Source organism: Leuciscus leuciscus (genome assembly GCF_965113295.1).
Source record: "Leuciscus leuciscus genome assembly, chromosome: 24".
Classification (NCBI taxonomy): domain Eukaryota; kingdom Metazoa; phylum Chordata; class Actinopteri; order Cypriniformes; family Leuciscidae; genus Leuciscus; species Leuciscus leuciscus.
The window spans coordinates 23,218,178-23,228,717 of NC_138723.1; the positions used below are offsets into that span (position 1 = coordinate 23,218,178).

The 10,540-nt window shown below is 35.2% G+C and overlaps 1 protein-coding gene and 1 long non-coding RNA gene across 2 annotated transcripts in view; one reads left to right on the top strand and one right to left on the bottom strand.

Moving 5' to 3' along the window:
• LOC309489633 overlaps positions 1–10,540 on the top strand; it is an 88,732-nt gene that overhangs the window by 44,198 nt on the left and 33,994 nt on the right. The gene's annotated exons all lie outside the window — the stretch shown is intronic.
• The window catches only part of LOC309489623 (large ribosomal subunit protein mL48-like), a 90,569-nt gene that overhangs the window by 42,578 nt on the left and 37,451 nt on the right, over positions 1–10,540 (bottom strand). The gene's annotated exons all lie outside the window — the stretch shown is intronic.

Below are 10,540 nucleotides of genomic sequence, written 5' to 3' on the forward strand. Positions count from 1 at the left end.
AATGTGTGAATATAAAACCAGCTTTACCCAAGTATTAATAATAATACATTTATTTTATAAAGCACCTTTAAAAGTTGCTTTTTCAAAGCGCTTTACAGGCAAACACAAGAGGGAAAACTAAAATAAAATGTAAATACAAATATAAACAAATAAAATGGAAAATCAAGTAAATCCTAAAATAAAATGTTTTAAGAAGAGATTTAAGTCACTAAAGTGTTGCTTCACTGCTGTTGTATTGTCAGTAACTTTACCCTAAGTATCTAGTGCAATTATAACTAGACTAATGAGATAAAAACATTAGGACATTTAAATATTGATATTGATACAATATGATATCAATTAATAAAATAAAATAATAATAAAAACATACCTTGCTTCTGAGAAAAAGTTTAGCAGTTCTGTGCAAAAGATATTCCAAGTTGGAATTTTTGACCGAGGTCAAAAGATATGCTTCATCTGACAAACAACTACAGTTAGAGAGCCTCAAATGTGGAAACATTGCAGTGAGGAAGAAAAATTAAGTAAAAATAAAAGCAAAACCTTATAATAAAAGGACGATTGATATATTATGTTGTAACAACTATTAATAGCCAGATAAAAAGTCATAAAAAAGGAAAGAGGTTTCTTAAAAACGTACAATTGTTTGTAAAAATATGTGCACTGAAGACTGAAGATTTCAGTTTGAAGTTAGAAAAAGCAGCATGTTAGGGGGAGTAATGTTTCTCCTGGTACAGCCTAGCACGCAGAGCTCACAGGAGTATCTCAAGGTCACTCAACAGCATTTTTTTCCAGACAAACCCAGGGTTTGATTTAAACTGTTTTGAAAAACGGGAAAATAGACCGCCAGGTAAACTAACTGATTTAGCTCTAAAGCTTTAGAAAATGGCGGGGGGACTTAACCTCTTGTATAGACTAAGCCTTTTTCTGAACCTTTTAGTCCAACCAGAACATTTTAAAGAAAACACAGTGATATGATATTAATACAGCTGATGAGCTAGCTTGACTTACAGAAAAGTAGAGAAATGGAAACAGAATGTATAATATATAACAGATATTGGACCAAATTTGACACCTTGAGAATTTAATCTTTGAAGTTTTGACTGTTAACAAGATGTTCCTAAATGGGGACAGACATTATAATATTACTATTGTATATAAAGATATAATACTATTGTATATGTTTTACTTATAATATGATATGCAACACTTACAGTATAATGGAGTTATTTAAAAGTCAAATATGGATGTTAAATATAGTGAAGTAGAGAAATGGAAGAGCTGGGCTCTTTCTTGCAACAAAATGATATCTATGAAAAGTTTCAGTCTGGATTCAGACCGCATCATAGCACTGAAACTGCGCTCGTTAAAATCACAAATGATTTACTTTTAGCTTCTGACCAAGGCTGTATCTCAATACTAGTTTTACTTGATCTTAGTGCTGCGTTCGATACTATAGATCACACAATACTCTTAGATCGACTACAAAATTATACTGGTGTTCAAGGACAAGCACTAAGCTGGTTCAAATCATACCTATCTGACCGCTACCATTTTGTCTATTTAAATGGAGAAAAATCGATCATAACTCCAGTAAACTATGGAGTGCCGCAGGGATCTGTATTAGGCCCTCTGTTATTTTCAATATATATGATGCCACTTGGAAATATTATAAGGAAACATGGAATTAGTTTCCATTGTTATGCTGATGACACTCAAATATATATTTCATCACGGCCGGATGAAAACGCTACATTTTCCAAATTGACAGAGTGTGTTAAAGATATAAAAGATTGGATGACGCGTAATTTTCTTTTATTAAATCCAGACAAGACAGAGGTAATACTTATCGGTTCAAAAAACCGCCCACAAAACCTCGCACAATACAACTTTAACATCATAGGATGTCCTGTTACTTTATCCTCTACAGTAAAAGACCTGGGTGTTATACTCGATTGCAACCTGTCTTTTGAAAATCATATTTCTTATGTTACAAAAACAGCCTTTTTCCACCTTAGAAACATTGCTAAGCTACGTAATATGCTATCAGTTTCTGATGCAGAAAAGTTAGTTCATGCATTCATGACCTCGAGACTGGATCACTGTAATGCTTTATTAGCTGGTTGTCCTGCATCCTCAATAAACAAGCTACAGTTAGTCCAAAATGCCGCCGCTAGAGTTCTTACGAGATCAAGAAAATATGATCATATAACACCGATTTTATCATCACTGCATTGGTTACCTATAAAGTTCCGTATTAATTACAAGGTATTGCTACTGACTTATAAAGCCCTAAACGGCTTAGCTCCAGTCTATTTAACGGATCTTCTATCGCCCTATAATCCATCGCGCTCTTTGAGATCACTAAATTCAAGGCTTTTGGTCATACCTAGGATATCCAGAACCACCAAAGGAGGGAGAGCATTTTCACATTTGGCTCCAAAACTCTGGAATAGTCTTCCTGATACTGTTCGTTGCTCAGACTCGCTCTCCCAGTTTAAAACTAGATTAAAGTCGCATCTCTTCAGCCAGGCATTCATATAATCCTACAGTTCAAACTACAATCCGGCCTCTATCCAATGCCAGAGGAGAACTGGCCCCCGACTGAGCCTGGGTTCTCCCAAGGTTTTTTTTTCTCCATTAAGGCACCTGATGGAGTTTTAGGACACCATTAGGTCACTTGATGGAGTTTTTCGGTTCCTTGCCACTGTTGCCTTTGGCTTGCTCAGTTGGGGATATTTTGGGGATATTTAATTTAATTTTATCAATCAATAAATTCCTCTTGAAACAAACTTTGTTGTATTATTTTAATTTAATACTGTGAAGCTGCTTTGATGCAATCTGTATTGTGAAAAGCGCTATACAAATAAACTTGACTTGACTTGACTTGACTTGAACAAGAAATAAGATATTAAAATAATTAAGTGGGTTACATATAGTAGTTTATGGATTTTTAGGAAATCCTAGCGACTGACGTTGCATGAGTGCACTCTCAATGCTGGGTCGCACAAGGAAAGGATTTTGTTGTTAACCCCAATGCCAAACAGATATGTGGATGCCTGTGGTGACCCCTATAACAGGAGAAGCCAGAAGAAACATAGAGAGAGAAAGTGGATGGATCGTCGGAATGAATTTAGAAAAAATGATAATGATGATAAAATAATAAAGTACATAATAAAAGTAAATGTATTGTTACTACGGTGGAAGAGATAGTGACTGCTTTAGACTGACCACATCGTTTTAGGATATTTAGAACAAAGACAAGGTTTGAATATAAAAATCAACAAGTACTGCATTCAGAGTGACTGTAAGAAATGTCTGAATAAGCTTACATGGAGATGAGCCATTTACAGATGTAAAAATGATAATAAAAGTGAGGATAGTTGACTAAGAAACTTGGAGTTATTAGAACATTTCCTCTGATTTAAAAGGAATTTGATCCTTGCTATAAAAAACAAGGTGACAAATGAAATTTAACAATAAAAGTATGATTAAGATAAAGAAAAGCTTCTTAAGTTAGAGATAACTAGAGAGGTATTATCAGGACTGAGGTAATTTAATGATAAATTGAAAAAGAAGATTGTCAACAAACAATGAAAGAACCTAGTGTGTTGTTGTCTGCCAGGAATGTAGGATGTGTTATCCTCAAAGTAATAATGAATGACCCAGTGACTATCAGCGAGCACATGGATGCATAGGACTGTTTATGTAACAGGGTTGCAGTGGACTAAATGCGATGAATGTTTGGTTAAGACATTAACCAAAGTAATTTGCTGGTATATATGGTAGGCATAGAATTTGGGGCATGGACCTTTGGTGATTTAACCATTTAAGGCAAAATTACGGAACAAAGGTGTACAAAGAAATCAGACTTGGAAACAGCTGGGTATTTCTAGCGTCGTAAATATGGTCATAATGTATTGAGATAAATACAAATGACGTAGAAAGCAAGTGGCTGCTGGTTTTGTCCCAGGAGACTTGGGAGAAAACTAGAGAGCCTAAAATCTTGCTTTGAAGACGGCAAAATATTCCAACCAAAGTGAGAACTGGTTAATGGAAACAATTGCTAAAAGCTATTACAATATAGCGTAAGAATGTATCACAATAAAAAATCTCCCAAAAAGGGGGAATGTGATTAAATGCATAATATATAAAAAAAATTTAAATTAAAAAAAAATCCCAATGACATGATTGACAGGCAGAGCTGATCCTGTGTGCCAGTGAACTTCTGGAAGGGGGAGAGCCTGCTAGCAGAGGTTCACTCAGCACGACAGGCTGGTCTTCAAGGAAATACTGAACAGGACCACCAGCAAAGCACCTCGAGTGCCTGTGCCAAGAGAAAGAGCTGGCACAAGATTAACAAAACAGTAAAATATTAAATGTTTTTGATGTGGGTAGAGTGATACTTTGGAATTTACTTATCAAAAACAATTAAAGTAAATAGTCCAAAAAGAGGAAAGAATAATGCTGAAATATAGAAAAATCCTGCTAATAGAAATCAATTGCTGTGGGTAAATGATACTTATTGATTGTTTAAATTATTACGAATGTAGCAGTAATTTGACATTTTGTTGATTTTACTGTAGCCTAACTGTACAAGCGATTTAAGTGAACTAAAGCTTTTTGGGAGCAAAAGAAAGCAGGAAGTTGTGCTATAAAGCTAATGTGGAAAATCTACAAGTATAAAAGATAGAAAGTGGAAAAATATATTTAATAGTACATAAAGGAAGAACATTTGAATAGTGCACTATGGAACTACTGAAATTATGGGATTCTCATATCTGCATAATCTTGCCTGATGAATCCACCGTATAAAGCACTAGAGAATAGGTGAAGTAAATTAGGGTAAAAAATTGGAGATATTAGTGATTACAAATGGATAATGATATTAGTATTACAAATGGAAAGAACAAGATGTTTTAAAGTGAATGTCCTGATAGAAATATTTAATAGGAAGGTAAACGAAGATTATTCACTGTAAGGTGAATCTACCCTAAAGGAACATTACAGGAAATTAAGATTTTGTCGATAAGACAGAAAAGTATACATTTGGTTAGAACTGGGATATTTGGGGGAAATGGAAAGACATCTGTAAACACTGCAACAGTATAGTCAGTCTTAGCAAAGTTTAAGAAGAACATTCATGGACAAATTAAATATGAATTGTGTAAGAATGTAATTTAGAAAATGGCATAGAAGCAAATTCTAAAAGTCTTAATACAGTTATGGAGACTTATTTGGTGATAATGAAACGAATATTTTGAAAACTATTAAATAATGTGAAGAATATTGAAGAATATTCTAGCATTGGCTAGAAGGAAAAATAACCAAGAGATAATGGTAATATAAGATGAAATAATACATGGATAGGACGGAGGCTAATACCTCCTACTTGTAGTAAGAGTGAGAAATGAAAAATGATATAAAACATGGGTTATTTTTAAACATCATCCTAAATATCATGATAAAATAAAAAATTTAAATAGAGGAAATTTAGAAAGGAAATTAGAGGGGGGGGGGAAATGTGTGCACGTACTTGGCAGCAGAAACAAAGAGTAATATTAAATCACGAATACATGATGATATGGAGCATGTAGGCCAATAACATTTAATGAGAGTCACATAAAATAGGTTAGGATTATGGAAAATATTGCAGTATCTGTTATATTAAAGAATTCTAATATGCAGAAAGAAGACTATAAAGACTAGAAAAAATTGGGAGAGAAACTGGACAAGGATGGTCAATCAACTTGTAGAAGAGTTGAGAAAACAACTTAAAGTTCATTTAGTATGTTTCCATAACAAACGAAAAGAAATGAATAATTGAAAATTAGCTCATTATAAATAATAGGTGCTAGTAGACATATTGTAATGAGTGACACTTCTGGATGCAGGCTTATCATGCAGGTGTTTGAGAACAGCAAGAGAGCAGATGAGGACAAACAAGCTCTCATTATGATCCATGCAAGAGCACCAAATGGCCTTGACTGAATCTGGAACCCTTCCAAAGAAGGGGGTGGAAATAGCAGAAGAAGTCCTACAGTATATAGTTTGTATATGCCTCTTATTCAGTCACAAAATAGACTGTAAAACAAGATAGACTGTAATAGCAAGAAACGGCCGCTCTGCATCCACCAGCACTGAGACCTTAGCTGGGGTCAGTTAAACCTTTTGGGAAATCCTGGTAAATATTATGACTTTATTATTTTAATGATTTATAAAAAATAAATAAAATAAAAACCATAGAACTAAAAGGACTATTATGAAGTGGGTGTTTGATATTGTAAACACGAATGTACTTATGATAAAATGTAATCATTTTATGTCATCTATAATGCCAAGTATGGTTTTTTTAGTGACTGATAAATACATGTTGATTTAAGAAAACAAAATATATTATTGCAAATGAATAAATAATATTTTAATTGTATTATGTGAAAAGGTATTATACTATAGTAACAAACAAATCCGGGGTTAGAAAAGTTTATACCTTTTAGATTTAATTAAGGAGACATTTAGGGTGAGAACTTCTGATAAGATGATTTATTTATTGGGTTAATTTTTGAGGATTTAAAATGTGTGTGATGCCACCAAATACTGATGTAACAAAGTGTGAACCTTATGTAAAGATCATTTATAGTAAGAAATTACTGAAAATAATGTTGTTGTTTTTTGCTTTTGAAATATTCTTCAATCTTTATGAATTAAAGAATTCATTGGCTTCAGTGGACTTTGAATGTATATAATATATTAAGGAAATTAAAATATATGCTATGCTAATTGAAGAAGAAACTCTTGTGACCGTAGAGCATGTTAAAAGATGAACTAAATAAACTAAAATATAAAAGGTTTAAAGATGGACATTATTAACTTGAGAGATTGTTTATAAACTTTACAATGGGAACCTTATGTATAACAAGGAACAACTTGACTTATAATGACTTATATCATTTATGTTTGAACATATATAGTGTTCTCAGAAATTAAGGGAAACATTAGAAGGATTACTCTGGATACAAAGGTTTAATTATTTGATTGTTCTGATTATAGTAAATGTATGAAATGTAACCATAATTAACCAGATAAATAATTGTAGGATGTGATATGTTTATGCAACAATTACTACAAAAAGGGTTTTGTTATATTTGATGGTACAATTATGATATCTGAGAATCTGTTAATGCTTACAAAATGATTACTGGATTTAGTGTAAGATATTTGAATGAGAAAATGAGTTGCTTGACAATATTTGACCCAGAGGTTTGGAACTGGACGATTACAAGCAATAAAAAGGAAAAAAAAAGAAACCTTGTGCACTGTTTGAACATTGAAGAAATTTCAAAACTGGTTCAAACCTACGGGGAAGTTTAAGCTTGTAGTTGGGGCAAGAAAACCCATCATACCCCAGATACTGACTTTGTGCCCTAAAGATCCCAGGATATGTAGTGGCACACGTTTCCACGTTTCACCTGGAAGCGCATCCCCTAGCTGGGCTTCTGCATACTTTGTCTGATGCTGAGCCGGGGGAGGAGCCGCGACTCCTGGGGAAGACCAGGTGCTTGAAGTAATGGATTCTTTTTGAGATCCAAATTGGCCTAACACATGATAAACAAGCAGAGCACAAAGTTTTGCCCCTTGATAATAAATAATTTTAATACAATTACAAAAGAAATATAATTGATTATTTCTGTTATGGGAACCAGAAAACAAAACTGGGTGAAATATTGCATGAACTGTAACAAACCAATCTATTTAAGAATGATGGACAAATGTCCATGTTATTGGTAAAGTTTGATGAAGTGAATAAAGTTTGTGCTACAATTATGAGAATGAAGGATAAAGAGTCAGGATAATTGCATGAAGATGTATAATATCAAGAAAATACAATTACCTGCCTCCTTGTTTATTATAGATGCCTTTTTGTTACACATATTTAGCCAATGTATTGGATATAATGCGTTGTATTCAATGTTGTTATTTAATTTGTTTGTAAAAGATGACTTATATAGTTTTGGCATAGATGTACAGTAACTGGTTATGTGTGTATATGTGACTGTGCTAACCCATGTTGAGAGGAGCAGAAAAGTGTGATTATGTGTGTGCGCTAGAGCAGTGGTTCTCAACTCCAGTCCTCGGGACCCGCTGCTCTGCACATTTTGTATGTCTCTCTTATCTGACACACTCAAATCAGTTCATGGAGTCTCTCCTGACGAGCTGATGATCTGGTTCAGGTGTGTTAAATAAGGGAGACATACAAAATGTGCAGGGCAGCGGGTCCCGAGGACTGGAGTTGAGAACCACTGCGCTAGAGGACTCCTACAACTTTAAATGAACTCAGCCATTGTAGTTGAGTTTACTGGAGTTCAAGGACATAAAGAGGTGGACCGCTTGCACCTGCCTGGAGAAGGATCTGGGAAACTCTGGAGGAGTACCAATCTAACGCCTGTTGTAAACAACAGGAGAATAAAAGACTGATGAACTGACTGCCTTTTGGGGATACTGATACGCCAGTGCCCCCAACGCCTAGAAGCCCAGAGCTGAGGACAAGAAACTCCAAGCAGAAGATAAGAAGCCCAGAGCTTACTACACCTTTGATTCAAAACGTGATTATTGTATTTTATACTTAAACGATGAAGTTCTATTTGCCTTTATATTTTTGTTTATTATAAAAAGAAAAGTAACCAATTAAAATAAATTTAATTGATTACAAAATCTGCCTTCTGAGATTTATGATGCTGGAAGACTTTTAATGAGAACATACCACAGAGGAGTCTTCTGACCAAATTGTAAGTACCTTTTAAATGCTTACGGTTTAGGTCAGATTTGACTTTCTTTACCTTACCCGAGAATAATAAATAAATAGGTAAAAGGTGTTAAGAGTAAAATACACACCGTAAAACAAAAGTTAGATTAAAGACACATCTTTTTGACCTAGCATACACATACATAACACATTATAGACTTCTATAAGTCAATGTTAAGTCCCATACACACCGGGACGAATATCGGCGCGCGTTATTCGCCAGCGTTTTTCAACGCGTTTTTTGTGTTCACACCCAAGCGATTTTCGCTGACGATGAGCCGAGTGAACATGCAAATTCATTCCCTGACATTAGATGACGCTTAATGTAAAACAGAAATACAATACCACTCCATAACAGTCTATACTCTGCAATACCACTCCATAACAGTCTATACTCTGCAATACCACTCCATAACAGTTCTCTTTTAACAAGATTTTTGTAGTCGCGTTTGTCATATAGTTCTTTATTCCGACACCAACGAGACCAGCAGCTCTACATTCATCTTGCCTTGCATCTTCCTCGTCATTTCTTCCCGGCAGTGTCTGTCTATGGGCAGTGTAGACGCTACTTGGCGTATATCTTCTTCGCTGTTACGTATGTGTGCTCGGCAAGACCGTTTTGTGTTTGAGCGCCCCCAAGTTGTGTTTTACTGTAACTTCAGAAGCTCCAGACACGTGAGCAAAAGCGCCAATCTCATTGGTCGGATAGTTTTTGACGCGGTGCGTCAAACCAAAAAAACGAACCCGAGACGTTTAAAAAAAAAATTACGCTTTTACGCATGGCGTTTTTCGCGTCGGTGTGCACACTCACATTGGCGCCCTTTGTTTAGTCACAAGGCGTTAAACGTCGGCGAATATCGCGCGCGATTCTTAATGCGCATGTGAACGCCATCAGCGTTTCTCACAGGTTAGCGTTTATAGTCTATGTAGAGAGAATGGTGTCGTCTTGGTGTATATATGTCGCCCTAATTTAATAACAAATGATCGTTGCGACGGAAGCGAATCAATCAAAACTAACTTTAGCTGGAAAATTACTTTTTAAAGAACCGCTATAAAGCCAAAACAATCTCTGTTACCTTAAATTATACGTTTATCTCTGTAAAGCTGCTTTGAAACAATCTACATTGTTAAAAGCGCTATATAAATGAAGATGACTTGACTTGACCTTACTTCAAAAGCACTCATTGCTAATGATGTGATTTCAGATAATAACCTAGATGTGCTGTGTTTGACAGAAACCTGGCTAAAACCAAACGATAAACGAGTCCATCCCCCAAGATTAGGGACAGTTCGGTATTTATGGAAGGGGCCACCGGAGGAAAATAGGGGAGGGTCATGTCTTTTTATTCTTTGTTGAGGGGAGGGTCATTCAACTTTTTTTAGTCTAGGGGGAGGGTCACCCAACTTTTATATACATGAAAACAGCAACATTTCAAAGTGGCTTGTTTAGTGATATTTTTTTCCATTTAGCTCCATGTTGATCTCGCGTTATCAGCCCCCCTTCGATATCAGATGGGTCTGACCCAACAAAAATCCAGTTTGGCACTGTTTGACAGTGCGCGCGCACTTCAGTTCGCGCTTAGAAAAAATGCATCATGTCAGAACAGAATGCCAATGAAATGTTTACCCGGCAAAGCTTTAAAGCACGAGCAAATAATGAACTTTTGTGATTGCGAATAAGTGCACAGTGTCCTGTGAGTGTAACTCTACCACTGCATTAACATGTGATGTGAACGTCGA